A 13,586-nucleotide genomic window follows, 5' to 3' on the forward strand; every position below is an offset into this window, starting at 1 on the left:
ATGCACTGTTGAAGGTGAAATAAGCAAATGTCTTCCTATCTTTCTTTGAGGAACATTGTTTTTAAACATTTCAATAATTTTCTCACGTATTTGTTTGCAAACTGGCGATGCTCGGCCCATCTTTGCTCCTAAAGGACTAGACCTCTCTTGGATGCTGCTTTTGTACCAAATCATAATTACAATCACCTGTTGACATCACCCGTTTCAAATCACATCATTAAACCAATTTACCTGATTACTAGCCCTAAATTGCTCCTGTCCCAACCTTTTTTGGAATGTGTTGCAGGTCTGAATGACAGGAAAGGATGTATATTTACAAATTAAATTAAGTTGACAAGACAAAACATGAAATATTTTGTGTTCACATTGTCTGCAATGAAATGCAAGTCAAAGTACATTTAGAAATCACTACTTTCTTTTTTTTTATTTGTGTTTTCCATACTGTCCCAACTTTTTCTGATTTGGGGTTGTAGAATACACCGTTCCAATGTCCAGTTATTACGCAACAAAACTGCCTCAAATTTCTCCAAAGACTCCACAAACGCAGTTGCTTCCTCTTGGGTAGTCAATTTCTTTGCTTTACCATCGATCATCACTGGGGCTGCACGATTAATCGCAATTAACATTAAATGCACTTAAATCAATTTGGCTTATTACGATTTTGAAATCACAAAGGCTGTAATTATTTTTTTGTATGCGCAGCTTGTCACTGATGTACAGCGCTGTAAATGCTGCTCCATCTGAAAGCACTGAGTTTGAGTCACTTATAATGTGCATTTGAAAAAGCAACACGTGTCAAACATCTTTCCAAACATAAGCATTTATGATTTAAACATCATAAATGTAAAAACATTTAATAACATGCTTTTTCTCCAAACTCACATCATAACGACAGTTGAGCATCCTTCTTAGTTTAAATCTAGACTAAAAACACTCTTTGTTTAAAAAAAAAAAAATCTCTTTGACCTAGCATACACAACACATTATAAACTTAATTCAATGTTAGGCTGCATAGATTAAGTCAGCCGGTACCGGGAACACTCCCCATAAATCCTGATGTACTCGTTACATCATGAGAAGAATGGCGTCTACGCTAATATTAGTCTCTGTTTATCCCGAGGTTTACCGCAGTGCACCAGATCCAGGCCGTATCTAGATCTGATGAAGGACCTGTGTCTGGACACGACGACAACGCAGTCCTGAAGTGTTAACTAGTCTCTCCCCTGTGAAGGCCTCCTTCCCTTCCCTTTATCTCTGTATAGATAAAACGCTGTCAAAATAGTTCCGATTCACATGGTTACTCGGAAGCGATAAATTCTGTATTATAAATTAAGGCCAGACAAGTAATTTTTTGAGATCAAGTTGTAAGAAAGACTACACGCCTGCACACATTTTCAAACGCGTATACCTATAGACTGAACACGTAATACGCACATGCACGCGGTCAGCGTATTCACAGGGCTTGCACCTTGGAACCTATTTCGGGGTTTGCGTTCTCGAGCCACCAGACACTGTTTTGTGCGGATAAGCCGGCTGGAGCGCGTTAAGGGTTTTCTGTTGGAACGTTGTCGTGTTAGTGGCCCCTAAGGTAATAACTAATGATCTTTGCAACAGAAGTGAATCTGTCTGTCAAACTCATTGTCGTAATCATACTCTAGATCTAATATTATCACATGGAATAGATGTTGATGCCGTTGAAATTCTGCAGCAGAGTGATGACATCTCAGATCATTATCTTGTCTCATGTAAATTACATTTAGCCAAGGCTGCAAAGCCGACTCAGTGTTATAAATATGTTAGACCTATCACTTCTGCCACTAAAGATTGCTTTGTCAATAATCTTCCTAATCAGTTTCATCATCTCAGCATCCCGGATAGCTTAGAAGAACTTGATATTGCAACAAACTTTTAACTCTCTCTTTTGCAGCACTTTAGACACAGTTGCTCCGTTGCGCTTAAAGAAGATTAAAGAAAATAGTCCAATGCTGTGGTACAACGAGCACACTCAGGCCCTTAAGAGAGCAGCCAGAAAAATGGAGCGCAACTGGAAGAAAACGAAACTAGAGGTATTTCAGATTTCATGGAAGGAGAGCTCGATTACTTACAGAGAGGCTTTAAAAGCTGTTAGATCTGCTTATATTTCAACCCTATTAGAAGAAAATAAAAATAATCCTAGGTATTTATTTGAAACAGTGGCTAAACTAACGAAAAAGAAAGCTTCAAGCCTAGAAGTTTCCAAGCAACACAGCAGTAATGACTTTATGAACTTCTTCACTTATAAGATTGATAATATCAGGGACAAAATTATAACTATGCAACCGTTGTTGGAGATTTTCCTTTGAATCATGATGTAAAAGTCTGTATTTCTGTGTCTCAGTCAGAACCCAGGTTAAATCAGGATACATCAGGTTAAATTAGGTCAAGTGGTCTGTGAGGATGAAAGAGTACCTAACAAGCTCAGAGAGAAGATGTGTATAGGTAGCTGATAAGATGGTACTAAAAACGTTAATTAAAAATGATGGATGGTATTACAACACTGCAGGTGCATTGAATCATGTGACCAAAGATATTCTTTAAAAATGGGTACGACCAAAGATTTTTCCACCAATAGAATAATGTCTCCGGGAAAGATGATGCTAACGGTAGCGAGATCTTGATAGCTGATTGGCTACCTAGTGATAAGAAAAGGTATAAGACCTGAGGTTCTGACCATTGCAGATCAGATGGCCAGCTGGCATCTCACTTTGTTGCTTGTCAATAAAGTTACTTCTGAGACCTGGAACTTCGACTCTTGAGAGATTTCTTCGAGACCCGATTTGAGGACTTAGAATTTGCCACAACACCGTCTACTACAGTATCGCATCAGGGAGTGCATTTTAGTCTCCCTGAGGAACAATTTGATTCATTTATTGCTATAGGAGAAGAAGAATTTTGCAAACTCGTTAATTCATCTAAATCGACAACATGTATGTTAGACCCTATACTGACTAAGCTACTGAAAGAGATGCTCCCAGAGATCATAGATCCTCTTCTTAACCCCCTGAGGTCGACGGTATCGCCGGCGATACCAGCTCGCTTTTTTTTATCAGTGTAAAAGAAACTCATAAATACTCTGTTGACTTTGATTTTCCATAGGAGTTTCATACATCAATCGATTCTGTTAAATGTGTATTATTTTTGTGTATACTCACAATAAAAACAAAGTGTTGTACTTTTTGACAAATAAAGAAAAATAAACAAAGCGAGTTCTGCCTTCTCTCTGCCAGTAAAGTCCATTCTGAAACGCGTCCAAAAATGAACTGTAACTCAGCGAATACTCAGTCAAACAGACATACAGACACACAGGCATGAAGCTTGAATTCTCTCCTTTTAAATGAAGTAATTTATATAAAAAACAAATATTCTCATCTTGTGAAATCTGTGTTAAAAGAGAGCGATTCCAGTCGACCTCATTACAGCTCATTCAGATGTAATGTGACTCCGTCCACGGAGAGCGCACGCTATTCAAACGCAAATGGCTGAGGCAATCCGCACAATCCTGTGAACGCCCCCATATCAGCTCGAGAAAACACACAAGTTTATTCAGATCATTACTTGTTTACACCGTCTTGCAGCGCTGTGAGGAATAATAATAATAATGGAAAATGTCCCTCAGAAGTGCGGGTATATCGAGGAGCGAGCTGAGGAATACTAGTAAGTTTTTTTCCTTCACGAATTTCTTCATGTGGGTTTCTGTTTATGAATGAATGGCAGAGATGCGTGCTGTTTACCACAGCTGGCAAAGACAGTTTAAATTTAAATCGCGTGTGTGAATGAATGATGTTGTTTTAGCAAACTGTATTGCTATACTGAGATGAGTAAAAATCGACTGAAATATGTTGAAATAAAATGAAGGCTATTTGTATAAGCAACGTATTAAACTGCAAATTAACAATATGCCCTAATATTTCATGAAAACAATGTTACAGTCAGGCGAAATATGAAAGACAACATCTTGTTGACTAGATTTGGGTACAGTTTTTACTGTAGAATACTGCCACGTCAAATAAGCTTTTGTTTAGCAATTTCTAGTTTTTAATCTAATCTAAGTTTTTAATAAAATAGCAAAACATATTTACAAGATAGATGTAAGCAAAATCTTAAATGGTCAATATAAGTCTTCTTCTAAATATATCTTTTGTCCTTGCATTGTGGCTCAGTCAGTGTCACACCTGAATGAATGGCTAATTATGCAGAGTCATTATGCAGAGTGGGTGGGACATTGTATTCTAAGGTGTAAACCACTCCTCGTTCACGCCCCCTCGCATATTGGCTTTCCAAGCAAAACCTGTTTTACATCAATTTATATCAATGTATGGTTTTATGTGAACGATAAAGCAAGACTATTTCCACATAATTTTGAAGAAAAAACTCTAGGCGAGGACATCCATTAGTCAAACGTCTTATTGACACATATTTACTATGCGTTTTGTGGCCTTATTTCAGAAATTTTAGTTTTTAGTTTTTTCAATAACCATGCATAAACATTATTCTCTCAAAAATGAAAACATGTACATACACGTGGCTCATATATTATGGTAGCCCTGTTTGTGCTTTATAGAGTGAATTTACACCTTTTCCATTAATATGTTTATAAGTAACTGAAAAAAGCACAAATGTCAGGGCATCTCAAGGGGCCCCAAAAACAGCCCAGACCCCAGAGGGTTAATATCATTAATTTGTCTTTATCTCTAGGATACGTACCAAAAACCTTAAGCTGGCTATGATTAAACTGCTTGTTAAAAAAACGCAACTAGATCCTACAGAATTAGTCAATTACACGCCGATCTCGAATCTGCCTTTTCTGTCAAAGATATTAGAAAAAGCAGTATCCTCACAACTGTGTTCCTTTCTTGAAAGAAATGATATCTGCGAGGATTTTCAGTCAGGATTTAGACCGTACCATAGTACCGAGACAGCTCTCGTTAGAGTCACAAATGATTTGCTCTTATCATCTGATCGTGGTTGTATCTCTCTATTAGTGTTACTTGATCTTAGTGCTGCATTTGACAACATTGACCACAACATTCTTTTAAATAGAATAGAAAACTATGTTGGCATTAGTGGAATTGCACTAGCATGGTTTAAATCATACTTATCTGACCGTTATCAGTTTGTAGCAGTAAATGAAGACATGTCTTATTGATCACAAGTTCAGTATGGCGTACCACAAGGCTCAGTACTAGGACCGCTGCTGTTCACTCTGTACATGCTACCATTAGGAGATATCATTAGAAAACATGGAATTAGCTTTCACTGTTATGCTGATGATACTCGGCTGTAAATTTCTTCAAAACCTAACAAAACTTACCAATTCACAAAATTAACGGAATTCATAGCTGATATAAAAAATTGGATGACTAGTAATTTCCTACTTCTAAATTCTGAAAAAAACAGAGATTCTAATTATTGGACAAAAAACTCCCACACGTAATAATCTAGAATACTGTCTAACACTTGATGGCTGCTCTGTTAAGTCTTCGTCGTCGGTTAGGAACCTGGGTGTGCTCTTTGATACCAGTCTTTCATTTGGAAGTCACGTGTCTAGTATGTATAAAACCGCATTTTTCCGTCTTAAAAATATATCTAAATTACGCCATATGCTCATTGACAAATGCGGAACAATTAATGCGTTCATGACCTCAAGGCTAGATTATTGTAATGCTTTACTGGGTGGTTGCCCTGCATGCTTAATAAACAAACTACAGCTGGTCCAAAACACAGCAGCTCAAGTTCTTACCAGAACCAGGAAGTATGACCATATTAGCCCGGTTCTGTCAACACTGCATTGGCTGCCTATTAAACATCACATAAATTTTAAAATATTGCTGATTACTTACAAAGCACTAAATGGTTTAGCTCCGCAGTACTTAAACGAGCTCTTAACGCATTATAGTCCTTCATGTCTATTTTGATCTAAAAAATTCCGGCCGTTAATAATACCTAGAATATCAAAATCGACTGCTGGCGGTATATCCTTTTCCTATTTAGCACCAAAACTTCGGAAGTGTCTTCCTAACATTGTCCGGGAAGCAGACACACTCTGTCAGTTCAAAGCAAGATTAAAGACATCTCTTTGACCTAGCATTCACATAATACATTATAGACTTCTATAATTCAATGTTAGGCTGTATAGATTAGGTCAGCCGGAACCAGGAACACTTCCCATAAATCCTGATGTACTCGTTACATCATAAGAAGAATGGCATCTACGTTAATTTTAGTGTCTTTGTTTATCCCGAAGTTTTCCCGCAGCATGCCGGATCCAGGCCGTATCCAGATCTGACGAAGGACCTTCGCCTGGACCCAATGACAACGCAGTGCTGAAGTACCAACTAGTCTCTCCTTTTGGAGGATCCCTTTACCCCTCTACAGATAAAGCGTTTTTGGGAAATTCGTTTTGCGTAACTACCCCGAAGTGATAAAATAAAATAAAATTCTGTATCAAAATTTATAAGGAAAGACCAGTACTTTGTTTAGGCTTGGTTTGTAGGGAATTACAAACCTGCGCACATATATTCAAACGCACATAACTATAGAACCAATTCTTAATGCTCATGTGAACGCCATCAGCGTTTATCACAGGTTCGCGTTTAAAGTCTGTGTAGAGAGAATGGTGTCGTCTTGGCGGCCCCTAATTTAATAACAAATGATCGTTGCGACGGAAGCGAATCAATAAAAACTAACTTTAGCTGGAAAATAACTATTAAAGAACCGCTATAAAGCCAAAACAATCTGTTACCTTAAATTATACGTTTATCTCTGTAAAGCTGCTTTGAAAATCTACATTGTAAAAAGCGCTATATAAATGAAGATGACTTGACTTACCATACATGTTGCAAGACCGTGTTCCATCAAGTTAAAGTGTTCCATCAAGTGTTCCATCAAGTTAAAGATCAATGTAGACTTACGATTCCTGTGATGGCCTGAAGGAGATTTCAGTATACCTCCTGCTGAAAAACGCATGCTGGTACATCTCTTTAGAGCAGTGTCATCTCCAAGCTGTGCAAATTTTGCACTAACACAAACAACTATGGATAAGACCTACTTTCTACCAGAAGTGATAAGCACCGTGGAAAAGAACTTCTATCTTGACGACTATCTGAATTCACTTTCATTAGAAAAGGATGCAGTGTCATTGGTGAAAGATCTTACATCTCTGTTTAACAGGAGGATTTCAGCTCACAAAATGTGTAAGCAACAGCCATGAAGTGCTATCCAATATCCAAAAGGAAGACAGTGTCTTTGTTTTGATCCAGCTTTCTCTGGCACTTGCTCGATCTACTGAAAGAGCTCTTGGGTTGTATTGGGTGCACTGAACGATCTGTTCAAGTTCAACATAACTCAAGAATAAGCCTTTCACCCGCAGACATATACTTTTAATCGTAAGTTCCATCTATGATCCACTTGGTTTCTTGTGCCCCTTTACTCTCTCTGCAAAGCTCATTTTGCAACAACTATGCAAGACCAAACAGAGTTGGGATGAAGATATTCCTCAAACTGCAGTGAGTAAATGGACAAAGTGGCTTGGTGATCTTGAGAAATGTAAAGGTCCCATGACATGCTACTTTTTGTAGGCTTTAATATAGGCCTTAGTGGTCCCTAGTACTGTATCTGAAATCTCTTTCCAAAAATTCAGCCTCGGTGCAGAATTATAGCCACTACAAGCCAGTCCCAGAATGAGCTTCCTTCAGACAGGCCGTTTCGGTGTCTGTAGCTTTAAATACTAATAAGGAGGAGAAAGGCGGCGCAAGGTGGAGGGTGGGTGTGGCCTTGACCATCTTGCGCAACGGTACCGTGGCGTGCATGTTTACGTTGGATATAGCAATGGCACGAAGACACAAAGTCTTTCAAGCATTTCAGTTTGACCCAGAATCTGATCCGGATGGAGAAGCAACGGATGAAGAAGTTGCAACTCAGCGGCTCCAGCAGGACGTTTCCGAATGGTTAGTTTAAAATATTATGTCTGGATATGATACTTTATTTGGATGGTTTACAGTTATTATCATGTAGCTAACGCGAACCTACTGTTTCCTTTTCATGAGAGATCTGTAACATCTGTAATTTATCTTATTACAATTACATCATCAAGCTCTGCGATCTTGAAATGCGGATATCGCGCGTGCCATATAACCAACAGGAAAACGGTTATCCAAATAACAAAGAAGTGTACAACACTCGCGTTACAGTGTGTGTATTCACACACATAAACTGCATAGCTGCATAGCTAATGTTACAGCCACATTCTACTTGTAACAATCTAGGTAACCATAAACAGTAAAGCAACACACTTGTATATCATTAGTTGACTTACTTGTCCGAGGTGTGTAGCTGAGCCAAAGAGAGTGATCCAGACTTTAGTTTCAGACGTTCAGCAAGCCCAGCTCTGTATTGACCCTTCGGTGTTCATTTGTACGACCAATTATTGAGCAATTGTTATGCTTCGCTCGCTCAAAAGCCATGTTATCTCTAGACAAACTAAAATCGCGCGCGCGCGCGTTCCTACTTCCTATCGCATTTTCTCATGGGCGGAAAATATTCTCTGGGCGCATGGGCGGGCAAAGCAGAGAAAGGGGAGGTAACATTCCTCCTTATAACGTCACAAGGAGGAGATTCAAGATCAGCGCGATTGAGCTTCCATTTTCTCAAAGGCAGAGAAAGATAGCAAAAGCTCGATTTACACCGATTGAAATTTCTAGAAAATTGGGGACCATATACAGGCTAGGGGAACTCATATTAATGTTAAAAAACCTCAGAAAGTGAAAATTTCATGTCATGGGACCTTTAAAGACTTCAAAGTTGCAAAATGTGTGAAGCCGAGCTCCATCGCTTTTTGGATGCAAGCAACCATGGATACGGAATAGTAAGCTATCTAAGAGTGATTGCAGGACAAAACACTGCAAATGTGGCCTTCATGGTGGGCAAAGCCAGAGTTGCTCCTCTCATGCAAACCACTATTCCTCATTTAGAGCTTACAGCTGCAGTCCTAGCAGTTAGAGTGGATACAATTTAAGGAATTGGACCTCAAAAGATCTAGATTTTAGACCAACAGTCAATCATTGTTGAAAGACGTAAACGAGTGTACAATATTTCACACATTTGTGGCTAACAGGATATCTATCATTAGAGAAAACACAGATGTGTCTCAATAGAGATACATTGGAACTAAACTAAATCCAGCTGATAAGGCAACTAGGGGGAGGAATGCTAGCACATTGGTGAATTGCACAAAATGGATTCATGGAACAGAGTTTCTGTAGATGAAAGAACAAGACTGGCCTCAGTACACAACGACAACCGTTTCTTTTGCGCTCTTTCTAGATGACCCTGAAGTGAAAAAAAGCTGCTGTTGTGTACAACACTGTCATCATACATGGTAAAAATCCCACAGATCAGCTACTAACTTATTTCTCAAGCTGGACTAAGTTGAAAAGAGCAGTGTTATGGCTCCTTAAATTGAAGAGCATCCTTCGTTCATTCTGCCTGGACTTGACGTGTTTGCATTTTGAGATCGTATTGGATCCTTTTCTTTGTTTCACAGGGTACTGACTGAGGGATTGAATGCTCACAAGAAATCATTTAATGCACAGTCCATTACCTTGAATAACCTTTTATTGGCAGAAAAAAATACTGTGGTCTTGTGATACTGTCAAAGACAAGCATATGAAGATGAGATTTCAAAACTTGGAAGTGCCTCATCCACTAGAAAATGGGTGAATAGATGTAGTAGTCTCTACAAGTTGGACCCCGTATTGGAAGACGGAGTTCTAAGAGTTGGAGGTCAGCTTAGTAAGTCTGCAATGCCAGACGAAATCAAACATCCAATCATTCTTCCAAAGAACCTCCATATTTTCATGTTGATTCTGCAAGATATTGGGCATGGTGGTAGAAATCACATCCAACAACAACTTAGGAAAAGATACTGGGTCATAAATGCCAATTCTGCAGTTCGTAAAATCATATCAAAAGATGTAACCTGTAGACGCATGAAATGACGTATTGGAGAAAAGATGGGTGATTTACCAGCAGAAAGACTGCATGCATATCTTTCACCATTCAGCAATGTTGAATAGAGTTGCAATGTTGAAGAGTTGATTACTTCAGACCTTTTGAAACAAAGCGAGGACGAAGTGTTAAGAAATATGGCATAATTTTCACCTGTATGTCTAGTAGAGCTGTGCATCAAGAAGTGGCCTACACTTTGGACACTGACTCCTGCATAAATGCCTTAAGACGATTTATCAGAAGAAGAGGTCAAGTACAACATATCCACTCTGATAATGGAACTAAATCAAGCGTAGCGTCAGTTCTGGCAGGTCACGTTAGTCAAGCTCACATCAGCTGACTCTCAGCTGATCCACATCTACCTATAGGAATACGATGCCTATCACACGATTCATATATAAGCTCCTTCAGTATTATCAGCAGCTGTCGCATTTCTCAGGAGCAAATTACCCTCCTCCATCCCCAGCTCCTCCTCTCGTCAGTCAGGATTTGGCATTCTGATTCCCCTTGAATCAGAATAAATTATCGAATCATGTTGTACTTTAAAAATCTTGAATTAATGATATCTGCAATACATTCATGTTGGTTCTGTTTACCCTAAGGGGGGTTATTGCTGCTCTCCCTGCTCTTATCCATGCAAGGCTATATGGATACGCAGGGAGTTCTTGCCCAGAACAGAACCATACCACCATGCCAAATTGTATGCTAATTGTCAATCGTATTTGAAGATAGTGGTCCTGACAGAACTTAGTTGGTGCTAAAAGAGAATAGAAAGATGCAATCACAGCTTGGAATCAAAATAAGATTAACAATGCTATGCTTTAGAAAGGAGTTCAATGGAGTTTTAATCCCCCAACAGCCTCATCACGGAGAGATCTGAGAAAGGGCTATCCGTATGGTGAGATTCTTTCCGGTCGGTATTGTTGGTAACAAAACTCTTAACGCATTGTAGTCCTTCACGTCTATTGCGATCTCAAAATTCCGTCCAGTTGATAATACCTAGAATATCAAAATCGACTGATAGCGGTAGATCCTTTTCCTATATAGCACCAAAACTTTGGAACAGTCTTCTTAACATTGTCCGAGAAGCAGACACACTTTGTCAGTTCAAAGCTAGATTAAAGACATCTCTTTGACCTAGCATTCACTTAATACATTATAGACTTCTATAATTCAATGTTAGGCTGCATAGTTTAGGTCAGCCGGAACCGGGAACACTTCCCATAAATCCTGATGTACTCGTTACATCATAAGAAGAATGGTGTCTACGCTAATATTAGTCTCTGTTTATCCGAGGTTTACCGCAGTCTGCCGGATCCAGGCCGTATCCAGATCCGATGAAGGACCTGTGACTGGACATGACGACAACGCAGTCCTGAAGTCTCAACCAGTCTCTCCCTGTTTACTGAAGTCAGCTGGACCCTGGCCGTATCCAGATCAGATGGACCCTGCACCTGGACCCATCCATGACGCATCCCTGAAGTGCCAGCCTCATTAGCCCTGTGAAGGCCTCATCGACACGACCAGTCTGACTTCTGACCTGTAATGCTGCCTGCATCATAATCATACACTGTTCACTCGTTGGCCAGAGGAGAACTGGCCCCTGACTGAGCCTGGGTTCTCCCAAGGTTTTTTTCTCCATTCTGTCACCTGATGGAGTTTTGGTTCCTTGCTACTGTTGCCTGGGTTTATGGCTTGCTTAGTTGGGGACATTTAATATTCAACAATGTTATTGATCTGCCTTACTTAGGGTGGACGGTGATGCAATTTTCTTCTAGAAACAAACTTTGTTGTATTATTTTCATGTTATCAATGTGAAGCTGCTTTGATACAATCTGTATTGTAAAAAGTGCTATATAAATAAAGGTGACTTGACTTGAGATAAGTCCTCTTTTCTATTCTACATCAACAAAATCTGGAGGATGAAGAGCTGCAGACATTTTTTTGTGAAGTGGAGTCCATTTTGAATAGTCGGCCTGTAACAACAGTCTGATGACTACAAAGACCTTGAAGCACTGACTACTAAATCACATCCTATTGCTTAAGTCCAATCCACTACTTCCACCTGGATTGTGTCACAAAACTGAAATAAACATCAAGTGCAGACAGAAACAAGTACAGTATCTATCAGATCTGTTCTGGATAGAGCAAAATAAAGAATACTTACCTTTACACCAGGAAAGGCAAAAGTGGACCAAAGTAAAACCTGACCTTCAGAAAGGACATCTAGTATTGATTGAGGACAATTCAGGACCTCGTGGTCCCTGGCCTCTAGAAAGAGTGGTGGAAGTTCTACCTGATGCCAAAGGATAAGTGAGGATTGTAAAAGTGAAGTCAAAAACTGGTGTATTGGAGAGACCTATTACAAAACTTTGCTTGTTGCTGGAAAATGATGAAACGTGATCGGAACACTTGGAAGCTTGTCCACAGTGATTGGACAAACTTAGATAAGTATTCTTTTGTATGTTTATAATATTGTTAAATGGAAATATTGGCTCCTTATTTAGTCACATAATGTAATTGTATACACTTACTATTAGGGGCCGGTGTGTAGGAGCCATACATTCATTCATGTATGGTGTTTATTTAATCTAAGTATTATATTTAACTTTCCTTAAATTGTATTTCTTTATTCAAAATGTATTTTTATTTAACAATTATGTTGATTTGAGTTTGTGCTCCCTCTGTAGGCAAAATGGTACCAATGCAAGGGTGCACTATTAATTTATAAAGCAGTACAGACCAATCAGATGGTGGGGTGCGAGCAGAAAATCATTGACCGTGCTTGCACACTCAAAAGGACTAACAATCTCATGGACTTTGTTTTTCAAGTATATTTTGCCAGTTTTGCATGGTTTGTTTTTGTTGAAATAAATTTCAAGAGAAGCTTTAACATTGACCAGTGTGTTAATTGATCATGAGTCAAGAGGAAGCTCCCGACTGTTTCGAGGACTGAAGATTTGCCAGAACAGTACCCTCAACAAATATTGGCACCCTTGGTAGATATGCGCGAAATGGTCTAACTCAATATCCTCAAAAATCTAAACTTTAACAAAGTAAAATTATTGAAAGAATGGGGAAAAAACAAACAAACAAACAAACAAAAAAAAAAAAACCTGCAAAGTCAGTTGCATCTGAACACCTTCACACCACATCAATGGCAACTTTACTTAATTCTGTAGCCTGCCCAGCAGTGAGGTGTCAAGAGTAGTTCAGTCCTAGGCAATGACATTAGCCAAATATTATTAAAAAAATATTAAATAGGTTAATTATGCAAAGAAAAACTGCAGAATAACATTACTACAAAAGAAAAAAAAGTCCTAATCAAGTTGCATAAGCAGTTCAAACATGCCTCTGTGGACAGACAAAAAAAGCTGCTGACCTGGTGAAGTAATGATGATAAGGAATGCACAGTGATCTTAAGAGACATAGTAGACAACTGTGAGACATGTTAAATACAGCAGTCACAAACTTAAACATGGTGTGGGACTGCCTATGGCCTAAAGGAACAATTGCATGAGTTACATACTCAGATAGGATGC

At 38.9% G+C, this 13,586-nt stretch overlaps 1 protein-coding gene across 11 annotated transcripts in view; it reads right to left on the reverse strand.

Annotated features, from left to right (window-relative positions):
• Positions 1–13,586, reverse strand: part of LOC308697242 (oxysterol-binding protein-related protein 7-like) — a 99,415-nt gene that overhangs the window by 14,839 nt on the left and 70,990 nt on the right. For 2 of the 11 annotated variants that reach the window (XR_014030920.1, XR_014030921.1), the window contains exons 19-20: positions 10,063–10,145; positions 9,636–9,902 (exon numbers count right to left, since the gene is read on the reverse strand). The exons of the other annotated variants lie outside the window; for them this stretch is intronic. The gene's annotated coding sequence lies outside the window, so the exon portion shown is untranslated. Of the gene's footprint in view, positions 1–9,635; positions 9,903–10,062; positions 10,146–13,586 lie in introns of those variants that run through there. 11 annotated transcript variants of the gene reach the window in all.

This window comes from Scardinius erythrophthalmus (assembly GCF_964197995.2).
Source record: "Scardinius erythrophthalmus genome assembly, chromosome: 10".
Taxonomy (NCBI): domain Eukaryota; kingdom Metazoa; phylum Chordata; class Actinopteri; order Cypriniformes; family Leuciscidae; genus Scardinius; species Scardinius erythrophthalmus.